Source organism: Hordeum vulgare, chromosome 3H (assembly GCF_904849725.1).
Source record: "Hordeum vulgare subsp. vulgare chromosome 3H, MorexV3_pseudomolecules_assembly, whole genome shotgun sequence".
Classification (NCBI taxonomy): Eukaryota; Viridiplantae; Streptophyta; class Magnoliopsida; order Poales; family Poaceae; genus Hordeum; species Hordeum vulgare.
The window spans coordinates 138,379,446-138,391,089 of record NC_058520.1 but is presented as its reverse complement, the minus strand read 5'-3'; the positions used below and the strand labels follow the sequence as shown (position 1 = coordinate 138,391,089).

Below are 11,644 nucleotides of genomic sequence, written 5' to 3'. Positions count from 1 at the left end.
ATTCCGATCTAGTGCCGAACTACGGCACCTTCACGTTCAACACACGTGCAGCCCGGTGACGTCTCCCGCACCTTGATCCAGCAAGGGGGAGGGAGAGGTTGGGGAAGATCTCCAGCAGCACGACGGTGTGGTGTCGATGGAGAGATGAGGTCTCCCGGCAGGGCTTCGCCAAGCACCGGTAGAAAGGAGGAGAAAGAAGATCAGGGCTGCGTCGAGGGAGAGGGAAAACTGTAACCTCAAAAGCCCAAAAGTGCCCACTATATATAGGAGGAGGGAGGGGCTGCACCCCCTTTAGGGTTTTCCTCTCCTGGGAGGGGAGGCAGCCCTAGATGGGGGGAGGTGCGGTGGCCAGGAGGGGGAGGAGGGGTGGCGCACCCTTGTGGTGGGCCTTAGGCCCACCTGCGCTAGGGTTCCCCCCCTCTCCCATCTTCTTGCGCCATGGGCCAAGTGTGGGGGGTGAACCAGCCCACCTAGGGGCTGGTTCCCTCCGGCACTTAGCCCATCTAGCCTCCCGGGGTCGTTGCCCCCTTCCGATGGACCCCGGGGCCACCTTCGGTGGTCCCGGTATGTTACGGGTGACGCCCAAAACACTTCCGGTGTCCGAAACCATCCGTCCTATATATCAATCTTTACCTCCAGACCATTCCGGAGCTCCTCGTGACATCCGGGATCTCATCTGGGACTCTGAACAACTTTCGATAACCTCATATAACAATTCCCTATAACCCTAGCGTCATCGAACCTTAAGTGTGTAGACCCTACGGGTTCAGGAGACAGGCAGACATGACCGAGACACCTCTTCGGGCAATAACCATCAGCGGTGGCTGGATACCCATGGTGGCTCCCACTTGCTCCACGATGATATCATTGGATGAACCACAATGTCAAGGATTCAATCAATCCCGTATACAATTCCCTTTGTTTGTCGGTATAGAACTTGCCCGAGATTTGATCGTCGGTATACCTATACCTTGTTCAATCTCGTTACCGGTAAGTTTATTTACTCGTTCCGTAGCACGTCATCGTGTGACTAACTCCTCTAGTCACATTGAGCTCATGATGATGTTCTACCGAGTGGGCCCAGAGATACCTCTCCGTCAAACGGAGTGACAAATCCCGATCTCGATTCGTACCAACCCAACAGACACTTTCAGAGGTACCCGTAGTGCACCTTTATAGTCACCCAGTTACGTTGTGACGTTTGATACACCCAAAGCACTCCTACTGTATCCAGGAGTTGCACAATCTCACGATCGAAGGAAAAGACACTTGACATTAAAAAAGCTTTAGCATACGAACAATACGATCTAGTGCTACGCTTAGGATTGGGCCTTGTCCATCACATCATTCTCCCAATGATGTGATCCCGTTATCAATGACATCTAATGCCCATGACCAGGAAACCATGATCATCTATTGACTAACGAGCTAGCCAACTAGAGGCTTGCGAGGGACACACTGTGAACTATTTATTCACACATGTATTACTGTTTCCTGTTAATACAATTATAGCATGAACATTAGACGATTATCATGAACAAGGAAATATGATAATAACCATTTTATTATTGCCTCTAGGGTATATTTCCAACAGTTTCCCACTTGCACTAGAGTCAATAATCTAGTTACATTGTGATGTATCGAACACCCATAGCATTATGGTGTTGATCATGTTTTGCTTGTGGAAGAGGTTTAGTCAACGGTCTGCAACATTTAGATCCGTGTGTACTTTACAAATCTCTATTACTCCACTCTAGACATGGTCATGGATGGAGTTGTAGCGGCGTTTGATGTGCTTCGTCTTCCGGTGAAACCTGGGCTCCTTGGCTATGGCAATGGTCCCAGTGTTATCACAGAAGAGTGTCATCGGACCCGACGCGCTTGGAACCACTCCAAGGTCGGTGATGAGCTCCTTCATCCAAATTCCTTCATGAGCTGCTTCTGAAGCAGCTATGTACTCCACTTCACATGTAGATGCTGCCACGACTTCTTGCTTGCTGCTGCACCAGCTCACTGCCCCACCATTCAAAACATATATGTATCTGGTCTGTGACTTAGAGTCATCCGGATATGTGTCGAAGCTAGCGTCGACGTAACCCTTTACGACGAGCTCTTCGTCACCTCCATAAATGAGAAACATTTCCTTAGCCCTCTTTAGGTACTTAAGGATATTCTTGACTGTTGTCCAGTGTTCCATACCGGGATCACTTTGGTACCTCCCTACCAAACTTATGGCAAGGTTTATATCAGGTCTGGTACACAGCATGGCATACATAAGAGAGCCTATGACTGAAGCGTAGGGGACATAACTCATCTTCTCTCTATCTGCTGTCGTGGTCGGCGACTGAGTCTTACTCAATCTCATACCTTGCAAAACTGGCAAGAACCCTTTCTTTGAGTTTTCCATATTGAACTTCTTCAATATCTTGTCAAGGTATGTACTTTGCGAAAGACCTATGAGGCGTCTCGATCTATCTCTATAGATCTTGATGCCTAATATGTATGCAGCTTCTCCAAGGTCCTTCATTGAAAAACTCTTGTTCAAATAGGCCTTTATGCTATCCAACATCTCTATATCATTCCCCATCAATAATATGTCATCCACATATAGTATGAGGAAAGCTATAGAGCTCCCACTCACTTTCTTGTACAGACAGGCTTCTCCGTAAACCTGTATGAACCCAAACGCTTTAATCACCTCATTAAAGCGAGTGTTCCAACTCCAAGATGCTTGCACTAGCCCATAGATGGAGCGCTGGAGCTTGCACACTTTGTTAGCACCCTTAGGGTCAACAAAACCTTCTGGTTGCATCATATACAACTCTTCCTTAAGGTTCCCGTTAAGGAACGCTGTTTTGACGTCCATTTGCCAAATTTCATAATCATAAAAGGCGGCAATTGCTAACATGATTCAGACTGATTTCAGCTTCGCTACGGGAGAGAAAGTCTCTTTGTAGTCAATTCCTTTAATTTGTCGAAAACCTTTTGTGACAAGTCGAGCTTTATAAACGGTCACATTACCGTTTGCATGAGTCTTCTTCTTGAAGATCCATTTATTTTCTATGGCTCGCCGGTCATCGGGCAAGTCCACCAAAGTCCATACTTTGTTCTCATACATGGATCCTATCTCGGATTTGATAGCTTCAAGCCATTTGTTGGAATCCGGGCCCGCCATCGCTTCTTCATAGTTCGAAGGTTCACCGTTGTCTAACAACATGATTTCCATCACAGGGTTGCCGTACCACTCTGGTGCGGAGCGTGCCCTTGTGGACCTTCGCGGTTCAGTAGTAACTTGATCCGAAGCTTCATGATCATTATCATTAACTTCCTCTTTAGTTGGTGTAGGCGCCACACGAACAACTTGCCGTGTTGCGCTACTATCCTGTTCGAGAGGGGGTGTAATTACCTCATCAAGTTCTACCTTCCTCCCACTTACTTCTTTCGAGAGAAAATCTTTCTCTAGAAAGGATCCGTTCTTGGCAACAAAGGTTTTACCTTCGGATCTAAGATAGAAGGTATACCCAATAGTTTCCTTAGGGTATCTTATGAATACGCATTTCTCCGCTTTGGGTTCGAGCTTTTCTGGTTGAAGTTTCTTCACATAAGCATCGCAGCCACAAACTTTAAGAAACGACAACTTACGTTTCTTGCCAAACCATAGTTCATACGGTGTCGTCTCAACGGATTTAGACGGTGCCCTCTTTAAAGTGAATGCTGCAGTTTGTAATGTGTATCCCCAAAATGATAGCGGTAAGTCGGTAAGAGACATCATAGATCGTACCATATCTAATAAAGTGCGATTATGACGTTCAGACACTCCGTTGCGTTGCGGTGTGCCAGGCGGCGTCAGTTGTGAAACGATTCCACACTTCCTTAGGTGTGTGCCAAACTCGTGACTCAAATATTCTCCTCCACGATCAGATCGTAGACACTTAATTTTTCTGTCACGTTGATTCTCGACCTCACTCTGAAATTCCTTGAACTTTTCAAATGTCTCAGATTTGTGCTTGATCAAGTAGATATACCCATACCTACTCAAATCATCGGTGAGAGTGAGAACATAACGATAGCCACCGCGAGCTTCAACGTTCATTGGACCACACACATCAGTATGTATTATTTCCAATAAGTCGGTTGCTCTCTCCATTATTCCTGAGAATGGAGTCTTAGTCATCTTGCCCATGAGGCACGGTTCGCATGTGTCAAATGATTCAAAGTCAAGAGACTCTAATAGTCCATCAGTATGGAGCTTCTTCATGCGCTTAACGCCGATATGACCAAGGCGGCAGTGCCACAAGTATGTGGGACTATCATTATCAACTTTACATCTTTTGGTACTTACACTATGAATATGCGTAACATCATGATCGAGATTCTTCAAGAATAAACCATTCACCAACGGAGCATGACCATAAAACATATCACTCATATAAATAGAACAACCATTATTCTCTGACTTAAATGAGTAGCCGTCTCGCATTAAGCAAGACCCTGATACAATATTCATGCTCAAAGCTGGTACTAAATAACAATTATTAAGGTTTAAAACTAATCCCGACAGTAGATGTAGAGGTAGCGTGCCGACAGCGATCACATCGACCTTGGAGCCATTCCCGACGTGCATCGTCACCTCGTCCTCGGCCAGTCTCCGCTTATTCCGCAGTTCCTGCTTTGAGTTGCAAATGTGAGTAACAACACCGGTATCAAATACCCAGAAGCTACTACGAGCGTTGGTAAGGTACACATCAATAATGTGTATATCACATATACCTTTAACGTTGCCGGCCTTCTTGTCCGCTAAGTATTTGGGGCAGTTCCGCTTCCAGTGACCTTTTCCCTTGCAATAGAAGCACTCAGTCTCACGCTTGGGTCCATTCTTTTTCTGCTTCCTAGAATCTGGCTTACCGGGCGCGACAACAGCTTTGCCGTCTTTCTTGAAGTTCTTCTTACCCTTGCCCTTCTTGAAACTAGTTGTCTTGTTGACCATCAACACTTGATGCTCTTTCTTGATTTTTACTTCTGCAGACTTGAGCATAGAGTACAACTCGAGAATGGTCTTCTCCATCCCTTGCATGTTGTAGTTCAGCACAAAACCTTTGTAGCTTGGTGGGAGAGACTGGAGGATGCTATCAATTATAGCATCATCCGGAAGTTCGACTCCAAGTGAAGTCAGACGACCGTGTAACCCAGACATTTTGAGTATGTGCTCACTGACAGAACTGTTCTCCTCCATCTTACAGCTAAATAACTTGTCGGAGACTTCATATCTCTCGACACGGGCATGAGCTTGAAAAACTAGCTTCAGCTCTTGGAACATCTCATATGCACCGTGTTGCTCAAAATGACTTTGGAGCCCCGTTTCTAAACTGTATAACATGCCACACCTAACCAGAGACTAGTCATCACTCCGCGTTTGCAAGACATTCAGAATGTCCTGAGCTGCTGCAGGAGCGGGAGGGTCACCTAGCGGCGCATCAAAGACATAAGCCTTTTTAGCTGCTTCAAGGATGAGCTTCAAGTTGCGAACCCAATCCCCATAGTTGCTACCATCATCTTTCAGCTTGTTTTTCTCTAGGAATGCGTTGAAATTGAGGTTGACGTTGGCCATCTACAATATTTATAAAGACATCTTTTAGACTAAATTCATGACAATTAAGTTCATTTAATCAAATTAAGTATGAACTCCCACTTAAATTGACATCCCTCTAGTCATCTAAGTGATACATGATCCATGTTGACTAACCCGTGTCCGATCATCACGTGAGACGGAATAGTCACCATGGTGAGCAACTTCATGCTGATCGTATTCAACCATACGACTCATGTTCGACCTTTCGGTCTCTTGTATTCGAGGTCATGTCTGTACATGCTAAGCTCATCGAGTCAACCTCGGTGTTTCACGTGTGTAAATCTGGCTTACACCCGTTGTATGCGAACGTTAGAATCTATCACACCCGATCATCACGTGGTGCTTCGAGACAACGATCCTTCGCAACGGTGCACACTTAGGGGAATACGTTCTCGAAATTTTAAGAGGGATCAGCTTATTATGCTACCGTCGTTCTAAGCAATAAGATGAAAAACATGATAAACATCACAATGCAATCATATAGTGACATGATATGGCCATTATCATCTTTGCTCTTTCGATCTTCATCTTTAGGCATCGCATGATCATCATTGTCACCAGCGTGACACCATGATCTCCATCATCATGATCTCCATCATCGTGTCTCCGTGAAGTCGTCACGTCAACTACTACTATCACTACTACTATAGCTAACCGTTAGCAATGAAGTAAAAGTAGTAAGCACATGGCGTTGCATCTCATACAATAAATTAAGACAACTCCTATGGCTCCTGCCGGTTGTCATACTCATCGACATGCAAGTCGTGAAACCTGTTACAATAACATGATCATCTCATACATCATACATGCAACATCACAACTTTGGCCATATCACATCACATGTCAAACCCTGCAAAAACAAGTTAGACGTCCTCTAATTGTTGTTGCAAGTTTTACGTGGCTGATTTGGGTTTCTAGCAAGAACGCTTTCTTACCTACGTGACAGCCATAACGATGATATTCCAAAGCTATTTACCCTTCATAAGGACCCTTTTCATCAAATCCAATCCGCCTAGAGTAGGAGAGACAGACACCCGCTAGCCACCTTTATGCACAGTGTGCATGTCTGTCGGTGGAACGAGTCTCACGTAATCGTACGTGTAATGTCGGTCCGGGCCTCTTCATCCCACAATACCGCCGAAAAAGAATAAGACTAGTAGCGGCAAGCAATTGACAAATCATCGCCACAACCTTTTGTGTTCAACTCGTGCATAGAATATACGCATAGAAAACCTGGCTCGGATGCCACTGTTGGGTAACGTAGCATAAGTTTAAACAACTTCCTACGCATATTCAGATCTTCCTATGGAGAGACCAGCAACGAGAGAGGGGTGAGTGAATCTTCATACCTTTGAAGATTGCTAAGCATAAGCGTTACTAGAACGCGGTTGATGGAGTCATACTCGCGGCGATTCAGATCGCGGTGTGATTCCGATCTAGTGCCAAACTACGACACCTCCGCGTTCAACACACGTGCAGCCCGGTGACGTCTACCACACCTTGATCCAGCAAGGAGGAGGGAGAGGTTGGGGAAGATCTCCAGCAGCACGACGGCGTGGTGTCGATGGAGAGACGAGGTCTCCCGGCAGGGCTTCGCCAAGCACCGACAGAGAGGAGGAGAAAGAAGAGCAGGGCTGCGCCGAGGGAGAGGGAAAACTGTATCCTCAAAAGCCCAAAAGTGCCCACTATATATAGGAGGAGGCAGGGGCTGCGCCCCCTTGAGGGGTTCCCTCTCCTGGGAGGGGTGGCAGCCCTAGATGGGGGGAGGTGCGGCGGCCAGGAGGGGAGGAGGGGTGGCGCACCCTTCTAGTGGGCCTTAGGCCCACCCGCGCTAGGGTTTCCCCCCTCTCCCCTCTTCTTGCACCATGGGCTAAGTGTGGGGGGCGCACCAGACCACCTAGGGGCTGGTTCCCTCCCGCACTTGGCCCATCTAGACTCCCGGGGCCGTTGCCCCCTTCCGGTGGACCCCCGGGGCCACCTACGGTGGTCCCGGTGGTCCCGGTATGTTACCGGTGACGCCTGAAACACTTCCGGTGTCCGAAACCATCCGTCTTATATATCAATCTTTACCTCCGGATCATTCCGGAGCTCCTCTTGACGTCCGTGATCTCATACGGGATTCCGAACAACTTTCGATAACCTTGTATAACAATTCCCTATAACCCTAGCGTCATCGAACCTTAAGTGTGTAGACCCTACGAGTTCGGGAGACAAGTAGACATGACCGAGACACCTCTCCGGCCAATAACCATCAGCGGGGTCTGGATACCCATGGTGGCTCCCACTTGCTCCACGATGGTATCATCGGATGAACCACGATGTCAAGGATTCAATCAATCCCGTATATAATTCCCTTTGTCTGTCGGTATAGAACTTGCCCGAGATTCGATCGTCGGTATACCTATACCTTGTTCAATCTCGTTACCGGTAAGTCTCTTTACTCGTTCCGTAGCACATCATCGTGTGACTAACTCCTTTAGTCACATTGAGCTCATGATGATGTTCTACCGAGTGGCCCAGAGATACCTCTCCGTCACACAGAGTGACAAATCCCGATCTCGATTCGTACCAACCCAACAGACACTTTCAGAGGTACCCGTAGTGCACCTTTATAGTCACCCAGTTACGTTGTGACGTTTGATACACCCAAAGCACTCCTACGGTATCCGGGAGTTGCACAATCTCACGGTCGAAGGAAAAGACACTTGACATTAGAAAAGCTTTAGCATACGAACAATACGATCTAGTGCTACGCTTAGGATTGGGTCTTGTCCATCACATCATTCTCCCAATGATGTGATCCCGTTATCAATGACATCTAATGCCCATGACCAGGAAACCATGATCATCTATTGACTAACGAGCTAGCCAACTAGAGGCTTGCCAGGGACACATTGTGATCTATTTATTCACACATGTACTACTGTTTCCTGTTAATACAATTATAGCATGAACAATAGACGATTATCATGAACAAGGAAATATGATAATAACCATTTTATTATTGCCTCTAGGGCATATTTCCAACAATGGGAACTTTCCCACAAACTCGCCTGGCCGGCTTAGGCGAAGGAGAAGTTGAGTCGGAAGAAATGAAAATTACCTCTACGACGTCATCTTGGCTTTCGTTATCATCATTCTATACATGGAAATGCAGAGATATAAGCACAAATCTCTACTATTAAAGCAGGATGTGCCGTCGTGATGGTTCAACCAGCGGGATGGTTCGACCTCTCGTTAGCTCCCCACCTCCACCTCCTGTCGCTGGCACTTCCACCGATTTTTTTCCATCCCTTCATAAACCAGGCGATTAAATAAAGAAAAAACCGGTTCACTAAAAAATGCCCTAATTATATCTCAACCCACGTACGAGATTCATCTCTACTATTAAAGCAGGACGTGCCGTCGTGATGGTTCAACCAGCGGGATGGTTCGACCTCTCGTTAGCTCCCCACCTCCACCTCCTGTCGCTGGCAGTTCCACCGATGTTTTTCCATCCCTTCATAAACCAGGCGATTAAATAAAGAAAAAACCGGTTCACTAAAAAATGCCCTAATTATATTTCAACCCACGTACGAGATTCATCCAACAACCCACTCACGCACCTCCCACGTCCCCATCTCCCCCATCTCCCTTGCCCATCCGCCATGCCCCCCTCTCGCGTTGGCCTCGGCAGGGACGCCGGACCCATCGTGGTCGCCAAGCCGTGGGATAAGTTCCGCTTCGACTGGGCGAGGACGGACGACACCAGCCGCGTCGACGCCGCCAACAACCAGCCAGCGCACGGCGCGCTACTGCTCTATGGCCGCGGCTTCCTCGCCGGCATCGACCGGCGCGAGCAGAAGAAGGTCGCGGCGGCCGCGCTCCAGAAGGACTACGGTGCCGGCGCCGCGGCGACGTACGACGCCCTGGACATGCGCGTGGACATGCACTGGACGGACAAGCGCGCCGACGAGATGATGGAGCGCGACTGACGGATCCTGCGCAAGGACTTTGGCATGTCCTACAGGGGGCTCCCGCGTGCCCCGGCCCATGCAGAGTTGGGCGAAGAGCAGGCTCGGCGCCGAGTTGCTCCGGAACGTCGACAGGGTCGGATACAGAAAGCCCACACCGATCCAGATGGCCGCCGTGCCGCTCGGCCTCCAGCGGCGCGACGTCATCGGCGTCGCCCAAACCGGCTCCGGCAAGACCGCCGCCTTCGTGCTCCCCATGCTGGCCTACATCGCCGGCATGCCACCCCATACCAGCCACAGCAAGGCGGACGAGGGCCCGTACGCGCTCGTCCTGGCGCCGACACGGGAGCTGGCGCAGCAGATCGAGAGGGAGACGGTGAAGCTCGCGGCATGCCTAGGCATCAGGGTCGTGTCCATCGTGGGTGGCAAGGCGGACGACCAGTCGACGATCCAGAAGCAGGCGAGCATGCTCGAGCGGGGGTGCGAGGTCATCGTTGCGACGCCGGATAGGCTCCTCGACTGCCTGGAGAGCAGGTACGCCATACTCAACCGGTACAACTACATGGTGCTCGATGAGGCCGACAGGATGATCGACATGGGGTTCAAGCCGCAGGTCGTCGGCGTGCTCGACGAGATGCCGCCGAGCCACCTGAAACCGGAGAACGCGGATGAGGAGCTGGACGAGGCGAGGACATACATGACGACCCACATGTTCAGCGCCACCATGCCGCTGGCCATGGAGCGGCTTGCCAGGAAGTACCTCCGGAACCCGGTGGCCGTCACGGTCGGCTTCGCCGGCAAGGCGGCGGACCTCGTAGCCCAGAACGTGGTCATGGTGAAGTGCAAGAGAAGATGCCACGGCTGACGAGGATCCTCGCTGACCTCGGCAAGGACAGAAGGACGGCCATTGTGTTCTGCAACACGAAGAACTCCGTGGAGAAGCTGACCAATGATTTGGAATACGCGGGGTTGAGCAGGGTGACGGCGCTGCACGGGGGGAAGCCGCAGGACGAGAGGAAGGACAACCTCGACGGGTTCAGGAACGGCAGGTTCAACGCGCTCGTGGCCACCGACCTGGCCGCCCGCGGCATTGACGTCCCGGAGGTCGCTCACGTGATCAACTACGAGATGCCCAGCTCGATCGATCTGTACACGCATCGTATCGGGAGGACCGGACGTGCCCGGAAGAAGGGGCTCTCGACATCGTTTTTGACCATGGAGGACACTGACATTTTCTATGAACTTAAGCAGATGCTTGTGCAGAGCAATAGTCCCGTGCCGCCGGAGCTTGCGAGGCATGAGGCGTCAAGGTTCAAGCCAGGGTCTATTCCTGGTAGACCTCCGAGAAGAAATGGCACCGTGCATGCATACCACTGATCCAAGAGGAAGGAACCAAAGGCGCATCTTCGTAACAATATGAGAAGAACTTCGACGAGAATGTTAGGGAGCCAGATGAGGTACAAGCATTAATATTAATCAGAGCAATTTCAGTGTTATTCTTACATTGGAAAACCACGTTTCTTGTTTGTGGTAAATATATTTAGTGATGATTCGTATCTGACCTTATACTAATACACCCTGGATGTTATGATCAATCTTTGTCATGCCCAAATGTAGACCTTTGTGAGCTTTTGAAGTGTTTGATTATTTGATTTGATGTTTTATGCTCTAAATGCGCTTTTTTTACATGTAAGGCACTAACACGTTAGTATTTCAGAACCATTTTTCTATCATTTATGTAGGAGTCATCTGATGCACCTGATCTTCATTACCTTCAACAGTTTAGTCTTAAGAGGTGACATTTACTTTCCTATTCTTTTTTAATTTCATCTGTACTCCAGTTGTGGTTGGCATTTATTTATGCTTGTTTTCCGTTACTTTGTCGCACCACCACCCTCCGCGTCTTCCCCAAGTTCAGTTTGCCTCGAGCCCTAGCGCTAACCGCTCGCCGCGTCGCAGAGAGAGAGCCCCGCTGCCGCCCCCGCGAGTCCGGCGAGATGGTGCTCGCGCAGGTCTGTACCCAGTTATCGTATTAGGGCCAATTATCTTTTTCCATGCTAGA

The 11,644-nt window shown here is 49.0% G+C and overlaps 1 pseudogene; it reads left to right on the top strand.

Moving 5' to 3' along the window:
- Positions 1 to 9,276: 9,276 nt before the first annotated feature.
- Positions 9,277 to 10,959, top strand: LOC123441579 (annotated as a pseudogene).
- Positions 10,960 to 11,644: the final 685 nt, after the last annotated feature.